General features: G+C 48.9%; 1 long non-coding RNA gene across 1 annotated transcript in view; it reads left to right on the forward strand.

The window, feature by feature from the left end:
- The first annotated feature begins 3,312 nt into the window (after window positions 1–3,312).
- LOC140425741 (uncharacterized) overlaps window positions 3,313–13,781 on the forward strand; it is a 219,015-nt gene continuing 208,546 nt past the window's right edge. Inside the window, exon 1 of the long non-coding RNA XR_011947968.1 lies at window positions 3,313–3,492. This is a non-coding gene — a long non-coding RNA (uncharacterized lncRNA). The remainder of the gene's footprint in view (window positions 3,493–13,781) is intronic.

The raw sequence follows: 13,781 nt of genomic DNA on the forward strand, positions 1-13,781 counted from the left end.
TGTTACTCATTTGTTTATGCCGAGAAGTTCTTAACTTTGATGATGATGAATGCTCAAAGTTGTCCAGTGATAACAAATAATTTATTGAGTAACTAATCAGTTAACTTGTGAGTTTGATTCTTCAATATTTTACTAGTCGTCAAATTAAACAAGATAGAATTAGATTAACTATGATTACTATACTAGAGCTTACTATACTTCTGTTCGCTAGCAACAACATACCCGAAGTGAGTGGGAAAACGGATTTTTTAAAAATCCCTGTTAGAGTTGACCTCCAGTGATCATCTGACTGTACTGACTACACTTTAGCACTTCATGTATATACATATACAGAGATCACTACATCCCCCTTTTTTGTGTCACATATTTTCTATATGCTGTAAAGAAAATTGTACATAAAGAAAGGATGCAGTTTGTTATGCATTATACGGAGGCAATGAATTAATCAGTTCAATGTTCACAAATTTAGACTCTTAGGTTTCTTTCTTTCTTCTGTTTTCTTGTGTTTACGTACCAACAAGTCATCATGAGGTGTTAGAATGGTTAAATCACTTTTGTTGTCTGACCTGGACTTTTTCCTGTGCTTGTGGTATCGATTCTGTATGTCACCTGCCTTAACAACTGTTTTGCTTCTTTGTCTTGGAGCAAATATGAATGCATGAAATTCATTGGCATGAGATTTGTTTTGTGTGAACAATGTCCATGTTATGTTACTACTCTTGCCATTGTTTTGGACTGTGCTGTAACATTGTCCTTTAGTTGCAGAGTTGTACCATTTTGTGCAGGTTGTTTCGTTGTTTCTGTGGTTGTTGTTGTGCTCAATGACTGTTCCTTGTGGATAACTTGAGTCATTCTCAAACTTCTCAGTATCAGTGTCCTTTGTGGTATCTGATGTTTCATTGAGCTTTGTGATTTGAGGTTTGTGTGAATGTTGCATTGATCCTGGTGACATCAGTCATTTCTGATGTTGCTTCATCTTTGATCTCTGGGTGCTCCTCTCCAGGAGTCATTTTAGGTTCATTTAAATCACCTTTGATTTCTTGGTGCTCCTCCTCTGGAGTCATTTCAGGTTGATCACCACATATGGTCTCAAGGTTCCCAGCTAAACTGGAGTCAATGGAAATCAGGGGGGAAACTCTCCATTGATTGGAGTCATGCCTGGCACAAAGGAAGATGGTTGTGGTGGTTGGAGGTCAATCATCTCAGCTCCAGGACATCACTGCAGGAGTTCCGTAGGGTAATGTCCCAGGCCCAACCATCTTCAGCTGCTTCATCAATGACCTGCCTTCCATCATAAGGTCAGAAGTGGGGATGTTTGCGGATGACTGCACAATGTTCAGCAGCATTCACGACTCCTCAGATAAGAAGCAGTCCATGTCCAAATGCAGCAAGACCTGGACAATATCCAGGCTTTGGCTGACAAATGGCAAGTTACATTCGCGCCACACAAGTGCCAGGCAATGACCGTCTCCAACAAGAGATCTAATTATCGCCCCTTGGCATTCAATGCCGTTATCATCGCTGAATCCCCCACAATCAACATCCTGGGGTTACCATTGGACAGAAACTGAACTGGACTAGCCACAGTAATACTGTGGCTACCAGGGCAGGTCAAAGGCGAGGAATCCTACGGCGAGTAACTCACCTCCTGACCCCCCACCCACCCCCCCACCAAAGCCTGTCCACCATCTACAAGGCACAAGTCAAGGCTGTAATGGAATACTCTCCACTTACCTGGATGAGTGCAGCTCCAACACCATCCAGGACAAAGCAGTCCGCTTGATTGTTCCTCCTTCCACAAACATTCAAACCCTCCACCACCGACGAACAGTGACAGTTTATATACCATCTATAAGATGCTCTGTAGTAGGGAGATGGTGGCATGGTGGTACTGTCGCTGGACTAGTAATCCAGAAACACAGGATAATGACCTGGGGACCCGGGTTCGAACTCCAACATGTCAGGTGATGGAATTTAAACTGGAATTATATGGCCAATGATGACCATGAAACCATTGTTAATTGTCATAAAAACCCATCTGGTTTACTAATTCTTTTCGGGAAGGAAATCTGCCGTCCTTAACTGGTCTGGCCTACATGTGACTCCAGACCCACATCAATGTGGTTGACTCTTAATTGCCCGCTCAAGGACAAAAAGGGATGAGCAATAAATGCCGGCACAGCCTGTGCTGCCCATGTCCCATGAACAAATACATTTTAAAAAACTCACCAAGGTTCCTTAGACAGCACCTTCCGAACCCATGACCACTGCCATCTAGAAGGGCAAGAGCAACAGATACCTGGGAACCCCACCACCTGGAGGTTCCCCTCCAAGTCACTCACCACCCAACTTTGAAATGTATAGGCAATCCTTCACTGTCACCGGGTCAAAATCCTGGAACTCCCTCGGAAACAGCATTGTGGATGTACCTACACCTGAAGGACTGCAGCGGTTCAAGAAGGCAACTCACCACTTTCTGAAGGGCAACTAAGAATGGGCAATAAATGCTGGCCGAATCAGCAACGCCCACATACTGAAATGAATAAAAATAACACCAGCTGACAACCGTACCTTCACCTTGATCAGCTGAGGCAGCTACTCTGCCTCTTATATTTCAGTCCAATGTACCAGAGTGCAATTGGAGGATAAACCCAGGATTCTCATGCCTACAACACTTCTGACTAACATGTGATAGTGTGCACCTGAGGCCTGTGGAAACTCAGCAGGCGTTTCACAGAAGGGGGTCAAAAAGCCCGAGGACACTTAGGAAGGTGGTAGAATATGTTTCAAAGGGGCACACAAATATGTAAGTGATTTACAACTGATTGTCCATGTAAAAGAAATCCTATATTTCTCCAGTATTGCCAGCATTACAAAATTCCCAAAAGAATTTATGCTTATTGTTTCTTGGCTAATCTCTTCTGAGTGTACTTTCCTCAGTTCAATAATTTCAGTGAAAAAGTAAACCTAAAGTGACATTTCCAGCTTTATATCCACATTTACTATTTCGCAAATATTAGTGAGCAACAGGAAGCAGTTTCCCTTAATGTAACGTTAATTAAAAATGCTGTCACCATGTTAAAAATTTACAAAAATGTGAGAATGCATATAAGTAGTGCAATGATTCAAATGGCATGGGTCAATAATCAAACCCGAGCTAAGCAACCATAACTTATGTTGCAAATTGCATACTTGTCACCAAATATTGTCCATATCAAGTCCTGAATGAATGCAATAAGAGTAAAAGGTCTACTCGTCTGCGTCTCACTGGTGCCACAATGACATCACTGGCATATGCCACAGACATTCTGGGGACATTCCAGTCAGCAGGAATCACAGCTCTTTTTGTGTAAAACTTAATTAACCTGAAGTGATTTCTTTACCACAATAAAAATTAAGTCAATTCAGTTGACATGGATATATGATTTGCTGCTTGTGGTTTTAAAGGATGCAAGGCGAACAAAGGCAGTAAATGAACCCACGCAACATCTCGTAAGTAATCCTTCAGGGTAACTGGTAAAGTACATTAAGTATCAGGTATGTCAAAATTAAGGTGAAAAGGGTGAAGTAACATCGAGAAGGAAATTTCTCAAGAGCTGTTTGCACAAAGACTTTTGTCTTTTGTTAACTCTGCTGTCTGACAGGACAGATTCAAATCTCCACTCAGACTTGAAGGCTGCAGTAATAACAAGGAGCTGCGATACTTTGGTACAAACGCACTCGCACAGATCACCAGAGCATTCTGGCAGTTACGATAAAGATGATAAGTAAGCTAAAATATTAACTCTAATGCGAAACAAAAGAAGTTGAAAAAACAATCGAATAATACAGCAGGTTTTTTTCTATTCATTGGCTGGACCAGCATTTACTGCCCAGTCTTAAGGTCTGTCAGAGTTTAAAAAGAATAAAGAGAAGTTAATGTTTGCGAGCAGACTCATTGTCATACCAACCAGTTCTGTAACGACTAACTCTGGAATGCTTTTATTCCATGATATATTTCCAGCACTTGCTGTTTATAGCAGTAACTGGTTGATCTTCTGTGGCACTTGTCACAGGTAGTCTGGATTCTGCAGCATGATTGTAACTTTTAGCTGTTAATCTGCGCATGGCTAATTTTTTGTTGTTGCTGGCAAGATTCTCAAGACTGATTGTTGCCTGGTTGCTTTTTCCTTCTGGAGAGGCCAAGTGGTCTCAAGGTCACATTTCAAGCAGAAAATTACTGGAGTTCTACAGCTTCCTGCGTACTTTTGTCAAGATTATTCAGTTACGATTTGTTTGTGTTTTGCACAAAGTGCAATATCAGAAATGTGGCATCTGGAATGTAACAAATGCTCTTAAAACTGTTATTTACAATAAATAGATATTATTGATGGGGTTGGGGAGGGTTCAACTTCCAGGGGTGAATTTTAACTCGACCTCCCCAGTGGGAACAGGGTGCATGAGCAAAAACATTCTCTCCCAGAAATCTGTAGAAATTCATCTTTAAAAAGTGAGGATTAAAACATGGCAGTGTTTAAATTAATACTTGAGAATAAAAACTTGAAGGAAAAGCCAATTGCCTATGCATTAGCACCCACAAATTGTGTTACACTAGGCGGGTGTGACTGCGTGACAGACAAAGCATGGCACCCTTTACATTGAAAATCCCTGTGAAGCACAACCTAGAGGAAGAATGGGTATCCTTCCAATAATTGTAAGTGCTCCCTACCACAACTCACAATCTGAACCAGCGTGGTGGATTTATACACTTAGTGGCTCATCATTGTGGAACTGTGCTTCATCCACTCTACATTGTGCTCAGTTGAGGTTGGACATTGGGCTGTATCATCTATTTGGGTATGTTAGCACCTCTTTGAAACAGTTGTGTAGCACTGAACCCTATGTAAGGGATGTAGTATTAGTAAAAAAACAAAAGTTGATGCTAGCCATGAGCAACAAAGAAGCCTTTGAATTGGTATCCCCTCATTGCCTAGACACAAACATTTTAATTTTCTCACTGCTGCATGTATCTCTTCCAACAACTTCTTGCAGAAGGCTTCAGATAACAGATGGAAACATAGTACCCATCTCAGCAAACACTTTGTGGGTTTTGGCATCATACTTTGTTTACTCTGAAAGATAGAGGGCTGGATTCTCCGCTGGTGAGATTCTCCGTTGCGTCGCAGCACACCCATGCCTGGGGATTTCCCCAACGGTGTTGGGTTGCCCACAATGGGAAACTCCATTGCCTAGCTGGCGGGACAGAGAATTCTGCTGCCGGCGGGGAAGTGCCACACCAGGAGATTGGTGCGGCAGGGCAGAGAATCCTGCCCAGAGTTTGTGCTCAGTGTACAATGAATTCAATTCAGCCATGAGCAGCCATGATCGAATGGCGGAGCAGACTAGAGGGGCTAAATGGCCTAATTCTGCTCCTATATTTTATGAACATATGAATTCTGACTACTAATGCTGGAGCAATGTAAATTAGAGGTAGGGATCCATTACACTATATGTTGATACAAAAGTTCACCCTGGTCACCCCAGATATTTTATATTGTGGACATCACGAGTCCAGTGACCATGAGCCTACCAGCCTGTGAGGATCTATCCTTCGTCACCATTCATGGCATCGCCAAGACGAGGACCACAGACCACAAGGAACAGCAATGGAAAGCTCATGCGTACACTGGGGAAAGACTAGCTAACTCTGCAATGCAGATCACCAACTTCTCTACCATTTAATAACATTATGGCTGGTCTGGTGGCGGTCTTAACTCCACTTTGCCACCTGTCTCCCATAACCCTGAACTCCCTTGTCTATAAAATATCTGTCTAACTCTTACGGGAGGAAACCAGAGCACCTGGAGGAAATCCACGCAGACACAGGGAGAATGTGCAGGCTCCGCACAGACAGTGACCCAACATGGGAATCGACCCTGGGACCCTGGCGCTGTGAAGCAACAGTGCTAACCACTGTATTACCGAACAGGTGCAACTAGGGGCTTTTCACAGTTACGTCATTGCAGTGTTAATACTTGTGACAGTAAAGATTATTATTATATATGTGATGCACGATCAATGACCACTAAAGCGAGGTTGTAGTCCAACTGAAGGCTTTAATAAGCTAGATGTTTCCCCCAGCAGCTCAGGTACAGAAAGAAGGCTGCTGGGGCGGCACTGGCTCTTATACCCCGCCTTGCAGGGCGGAGCTACCATACAGCTTGACCAATAGGAAACATGCAATATCTACCAATGGTGTTCCAGCATTACCAGGTACCGTAATACCTCGACACAGACTACCACAGTATGTTCACCGTTTCACAACAAACATCGATTCACAACATTTCAGCCTGCCTCGGTGCTCTGTCAGGCATGTGTGAGGGATGGATTGGGCTGGCTGCAGAGTACACCGGGTGTGATGGGGGAGATGGGCGGACGTTGGGGATGGGCTTGGGCTAGGGACCCCAGTTCAGCCAGCACATTGGTGCCCCACCCCATCTCTCCCCACCCCATACCCCCATCTCTGCCCCCCCCCCCACTCCCCAACCCAAGGGTTCAGTGGGACCAGTGACGGAATGGTCAGCTCGTATGCAGGGATCACCCAGGTGGACGGTGGAAACGGCTACCGTGGGCAGGAGTCAGACGTTGTAAAAAGGTGTGGAACACCAGAGCTCATCACAGAGCAGGTCGCAATCACCCTCGATCCCATGTACCAAACCGCTCTTACTGCCAACCCAGGGCCTACACCCAGTGGTGAGCCAGGTAGGAATCACAGAGAGGGTTTGCAAGGGGGAGGGGTGGTGGAGGGTGGGTGTTCATGGGAGGGGGTGGTCACCCGGAGGGGCTGGTGTGTTGGGGTGGGATGTCTATGCTGTCGATTAGGCCCCCTAGTCGATGTGCCTGGAGGCAATTAGAGCGTCCTGTGACGTCGGCCCTGGTGCGCATATTATGAGGCCTCCCATGCCTGTCTGGACCCCATATCCTGCCCATTCTCACCCTCCTCCCTATTCACCGCATCGGACAAGGCCTAGCGTTCATCCTTCTCCTCCAACATGTCGCCTCTCTGCTGCGCGATATTGTGGAGGATGCAGGAGGCCACCACGATGTGGGAAAACCTCCTCGCCCTATACTAGAGGGCCACTCCAGAGTAGTCCAGCCACCTCAACGGCATCTTCATGATGCCGAACCACTGCTCGATTACGCCCCTGGTCGCGGCATGAGCATCATTGTTGCGGGTATCCGCATCGGTCTGCGGCCTCTGGATACGTGTCATCAGCCATGACGGCAGCGGATTACCCGTCACCAGAAATCAACCCCTCAGCCAGGGGTGCACCTCAAAGAGGTCAGAAACTGTTGAGTATGCCAGGATAAAGGCATCGTGCACACTGCCCGGGCATCGAGCACAGACGTGCATGATGTGCATCTCATGGTCACACACCAGCTTCACGTTCAGCGAGTGGGACACCTTTCAATTTGTCAAGACCAGCACATCATGAGCCAGTGCTCATAGGGTGACATGCATCCCATCGATCACCCCTGGACCCGGGGCATCTCGACGATGGCAGCAAAGCCCGCTTTCCGGGCATCTTTGTGGGCTCGCCGCACATTGAATTGCATGCATTGTGCCGACCAGACATAAAGGGCTCGGTGACGGTGCCTGTGCACCGAGGTCTGCAAACTTCCAGACATGTCCCCGCTCGGCACCTGGAAGGATATCGTGGCATAGATGTTCACGGCGAGCGTCACCTTGATGGCCACCGGGAGCAGGTGTCATCCTCCATTCTCCCGTGGTGCCGCCATGATCTGGCAGATAGGTCACACTGTCCCTCTGCTCAGATGGAGTCTTCGATGGCATGCCCAGTCCGGCAGGTCCTCGAATGACAGGCGCCGCAGGTAAACATCAGGCCTCCTTCCCACCTCCTCCTTGGTTTGTTCGGCAGTCAGCTCTCCTTCCTCACCGGCTGCCTCCTGTTTGTGGTGATATGCCAATGGGTCATGTCACAGTTGGACGGTGATGCTCCTAACATGCCTCAGCCCCGCATTCCTCCTCATTGGGAATACAGATTTCAGATGGGTAACTCTGAATTGCCCCCCACCTCCAGTGCTGTGAGACACTCCTTTCAGAAGCCTCAGTAACGTTGTTTTTACTTTCATTTGGATAGTATAATTGGATTACATATAACAATGGATACGCTGCAGACGTGTCCAACGTCATGTGGATGGAATGCCCATTCACCTGCAACAAAGCTGAATGGGGCGACACGATGTGAAGTCATGCAATGCAGCATGCAATAAGCCTCTTCTTCATAATCCAAGTAGTGGGCCTGGTCACTGGGGTAGCAGTCGCTCCTGGCGGGGCGGCGGGCAGAGGGCCCTCCCTGGGTTGGCTGCACTCCAGTGTCATACGATCGGCAGCTGCTCTGTACTCCGGGTTCTTGCGGTTCGGAGTGTTCAGTGGCGTTCCGGGCCTCGGTAGCAGCAGCCTGAATCCCTGCGGGGAGCGCACCGCTGCCCGGGCTCTGCTTCCAAGGTGGGACCTGGGAGACGTGCAGTTTGGCGGCCAAGGCTGAGCACCGCCATTCCTTGGAGCTCCTGGATCCTTGCTCCATGCTCTTATGGGAGATGGCAGTTTCCGTGGTGCATTGTAAAGTCAGGTCAGTCACAGCCAGCAGTTTTCTTGCGTGTTGGCATCCCGGATTCCAAATCCGAATCGGTCTTGCAACGACTCGTTGAGCGTGGCGCCAAATTCACAGGTTTTAGCTAATTTGCGGAGGCAGGCCAGGAAGTCGCTGCTTGATTCCGACTGGATCTGAGTGGCGTATGAAATCGGAGTCGTTGAGCGATTAATAGCGGTTTCAGGTCAAAATGCTTCTTTACTAAGGCCACCAATGCGACAAACAATCACATATCCAGCGCATGCAGGTGGATATGGCTCTTTTTGAGGCTCTATGTGGGCCCACTGCTGGCCATGAGTAATACCACAGTCTGCTGTTCGTCCTCGACAATCCCGTTGGTACAAAAAAACTATTGCATGCGCTCAACATACTGTTCCAGTCATTGACTCCTGTTTTAAATGATGCGAGCTTATGCAACATTTTGGCAGATGGGTGAGAGGCCTCTCTAGACAAAGTGGCTCCGGCACATAGTACCTGGCTATTACGAGCCAGGGTTTAGAGAACCCCAAAGTGTATCATGGAGTTCACCAGACCCATAACTTTAAATAGATTTTGGTTATGGGGAGAACAAGGGCCCGCTTTACAGGTGTGATGCAACCGAGAACTAAAAGTATTTTTAACCATACACAATGTTTATTCCATGAATCCAATTAACATTTTTAAACACACACAGTAAATATCTTAGCAACCATCAAATAAAATACTCCCCCCAAAGAATACAGTACTCTATAAGCAACCGTTAATCTTTCCTTGCAACATCCATAAGACAAATACCCTCTTTAATCACAGAGATCAGGTTTAAATTCTCTACTGAGAGCAGTTATCACTTTTAAATTAGCAAGTGATTTGAAGACATTCCTTTCATACAGAAAGAAATTAGAATTACACCTGGTTTTGCTGGATGGAGCTCCCAATCTGCAAAACAAAGCCAAACACACCCTGTAGCTGACAGCCCAAAGCGAAAGTAAAGAAGACAGACAGACCAGCTCCACCCACACTCTGACATCACTGCAGTTATTTGAGAAACCCCATTTCTTAAAGGTACATCCACTATAGCTATTTGATTATCACCCATTTCGTAAACGTACTCTCACATGACACTGGCATCGACACCAGCTACACTTTATTCTCATCGCCAGTGTAGAATCCGGGAAAGTAGCATGCATTGGCCAAGCAGATAGAAAATAAAGATTAGGTTTATTTATAATATACAAGATCTCAATTCCTCGAAGGGTCTCCCTCTTATTTTAAAAAATATATCTATTTATTCAAATTTTTCAACAAATTTTCAACAAAACCCCCCCTAACAAAAAGAAAGAAACAAGAACACAACAATCAGAAATTATACATTGGATTTCCCCCATATACAATAACCCCCCATATAACATTTAAACACACAAATAGGGAAACCCCCCCATCTTCACCCAAATGCCACCCCAAAAGAAACACCCCCCTCCCTCCCCCCCTCCACCCCCCAGCACCCCCCCCCACCCTTGGGCTGCTGCTGCTGACCTCCTCCTAACGCACCACAAGATAGTCTAGGAACGGTTGCCACCACCTGAGGAACCCTTGCACAGACCCTCACAAGGCAAACTTTATTCTCTCCAGCTTGATGAACCCTGCCATGTCATTGAGCCAAGCTTCCATACTCGGGGGCTTCGCATCTTTCCACAGTAGCAAAATCCTCCGCTGGGCTACCATGGACGCAAAGGCCAGAATACCGGCCTCTTTTACGTCCTGCACTCCCGGCTCGTCCGATACCCCAAATAATGCTAATCCCCAGCTCGGCTTGACCCGGGCGTTCACCACCTTGGACATAGCCCTCACAAAACCCCTCCAAAACCCATCAAGCGCCGGGCACGACCACAACATATGGACGTGATTTGCCGGGCTCCCCGAGCACCTCCCACATCTGTCCTCCACCCCAAAGAACCTACTCAACCTCGCCCCTGTCATATGCGCTCTGTGAGTAACTTTGAACTGTATTAGGCTGAGCCTGGCACAAGAGGAGGAAGAACTAACCCTACTCAGGGCATCAGCCCACAGACCCTCATCTATCTCCTCCCCAAGCTCCTCCTCCCACTTGCCCTTTAACTCCTCCACCGAGGCCTCCTTCTCTTCCTTCAGCTCCTGGTAAATCGCCAAAACCTTGCCTTCTCCAACCCATACACCCAAAATCACCCTGTCCTGAATCCCACGTGCTGGAAGCAGTGGGAATTCCCTCACCTGCCGCCTCACAAACGCCCTCACTTGCATGTACCTGAAAGCATTTCCCGGGGGTAGCCCAAACTTCTCCTCCAGCGCCCCATGGCTCGCAAACGTCCCCCATTCTTCTAGTCCCTGCCCTATGCCAGCTCCGAAACCCACCATCCATCCTTCCCGGGACGAACCGATGATTCTCCCGAATCAGGGACCAAACCGAGGCTCCCACCTCGCCCCTATGTTGTCTCCACTGCCCCCAGATCTTCAGCGTCGCCATCACCACCGGACTCGTGGTGTACCTTGTCGGCGAGAGCGGCAGCGATGCCGTCACCAGCGCCCTCAGGCTCATGCCCACACAGGACGCCATCTCTAGCCTCTTCCACGCCGCCCCCTCTCCCTCCATTACCCACTTACGGATCATCGCCGCATTGGCTGCCCAATAATAGCCACACAAATTCGGCAGCGCCAGCCGCCCCCCCCCCCCCCCCCCCATGTCCCTGCTACGCTCCAGAAACGCTCTCTTCACCCTCGGGGTCTTATTCGCCCACACAAATCCCATAATGCTCCTGCGTACCCGTTTGAAAAAGGCCTTTGGTATCATAATGGGAAGGCACTGGAACACAAAGAGAAACCTCGGAAGGACCGTCATTTTGACCGACTGCACCCTACCCGCTAGTGAGAGTGGCAGCATATCCCATCTTTTAAAATCCTCCTCCATCTGCTCCACCAACTACATCAAATTGAGCTTGTGCAGGGCCCCCCAACTCCTAGCTACTTGGATCCCTTGGTACCGAAAGCTCCTTTCCGCCCTCTTCAGCGGTAGCTCGTCTATCCCCCTTCCCTGGTCCCCTGAATGCACCACAAAGAGCTCACTCTTCCCTACATTGAGTTTGTACCCCGAAAAGTCCCACATGACCACAGCCATCCCCTCCACTGGATCCGCAACATGCAACAACAGGTCGTCAGCACACGACACCCGGTGTTCTTCTCCCCCAGAATAACCTCCTCCATTTCCTGGACTCCCTCAGTGCCATGGCCAGCGGCTCAATTGCCAGTGCAAACAACAAGGGGGATAAGGGGCACCCCTGCCTCGTCCCCCGGTACAGCTGAAAGTACTCCGACCTCCGCCGGTTCGTAGCCACACTCGCCACCGGGGCTCTATATAGCAGCCTGACCCAACTGATGAACCCCTCCCCGAACGCAAACTTCCGCAACACTTCCCAAAGATACTCCCGCTCCACCCGATCAAAGGCCTTCTCCGTGTCCATAGCTGCCGTACTCCGCTTCCCCCTCCACCGAGGGCATCATAATCACATTGAGGAGCCTCCGCACATTTGTATTTAGTTGCCTACCCTTCACAAATCCCGTCTGGTCCTCATGAATCATCCCCGGGACACAGTCCTCAATTCTCGTAGCCAGCACCTTCGCCAGCAACTTAGCGTCAACATTGAAGAGCGATGCTGGTCTATACGACCCACATTGCAATGGATCCTTGTCCCACTTCAAGATCAAAGAAATAAGCGCCCTGGACATTGTCGGGGGCAAGGTCCCTCCCTCCCTTCGCCTTAGTAAAAGTCCTCACTAGCAACGGGCCCAGCAGGTCCACGTATTTCCTGTAGAATTCAATCAGGAACCCATCCGGCCCCGGGGCCTTCCCCCCCTGCATGCTCCCCAATCCTTTAACCAGCTCCTCCAGCCCAATCGGCGCCCCCAAACCAGCCACCTCCTCCTCCACCACCCTCGGGAACCTCAGCTGATCTAGGAATCGTTGCATCCCCTCCTCCCCCGCTGGGGGCTCAGACCTGTACAGATCCCCATAGAAGTCCCTAAATACCTTGTTTATTCTCACCGCACTCCGAATCGTATTCCCCCCTCTATCCTTAACTCCACCAATCTCCCTCGCTGCCTCCCTCTTACGAAGCTGATACGCCAGCATCCGACTCGCCTTCTCCCCATACTCATACGTCGTCCCCTGTGCTTTCCTCCACTGTGCCTCTGCTTTCCCCGTGGTCAACAGGTCGAATTCCATCTGGAGCTTCCGTCGCTCCCTAAGTAGCCCCTCCTCGGGGGTCTCTGCATACCTCCTGTCCACCCTTAAAATCTGCCCCACCAACCTCTCCCTCTCCCTCCCCTCTCTCTTCTCCCTGTGGGCCCTACTGGAGATTAGCTCTCCCCTGACTACCGCCTTCAACGCCTCCCAGACTACCCCCACCTGCACCTCCCCGTTGTCATTGGCCTCCAAATATCATTCAATACACCCCCGCATCCGCCCGCACACCCCCTCATCCGCCAACAGTCCCACATCAAGGCGCCACAGCGGGCGCTGGTCCCTCTCCTCCCCCAACTCCAGCTCCATCCAATGCGTGGCGTGGCCCGAGATGGCTATTGCCGAATATTCCATTCCCTCCACTTTCGGGATTAGCGCCCTACTCAAAATGAAAAAATCTATCCGGGAGTAGGCTCTATGGACGTGGGAAAAGAAGGAAAATTCCCTGGCCAGCAGCCTGGCAAACCTCCATGGATCCACTCCCCCCACCTGGTCCATAAACCCCCTGAGCACCTTGGCCGCAGCCGGCCTCTTACCCGTCCTGGACCTAGAACGGTCCAGTGCTGGGTCCTGCACTGTGTTGAAGTCCCCCCCCCATTATCAAGCTTCCTACCTCCAGATCCAGAATCCGACCCAGCATGTGTTTCATAAATCCGGCATCATGCCAATTCGGGGCATATACGTTCACCAGTACCACCCGCACCCCCTGCAACCTACCACTCACCATCACATATCGACCTCCATTATCCACTACAATATTCAGTGCCTCGAACGACACCCGCTTCCCCACCAGTATTGCAACCCCTCTGTTCTTCGTATCCAGCCCTGAATGAAAGACCTGCCCTACCCATCCCTTTCTCAGCCTAACCTGATGTGCC

The sequence above is a fragment of the Scyliorhinus torazame genome, chromosome 6 (genome assembly GCF_047496885.1).
Source record: "Scyliorhinus torazame isolate Kashiwa2021f chromosome 6, sScyTor2.1, whole genome shotgun sequence".
Lineage (NCBI taxonomy): Eukaryota > Metazoa > Chordata > Chondrichthyes > Carcharhiniformes > Scyliorhinidae > Scyliorhinus > Scyliorhinus torazame.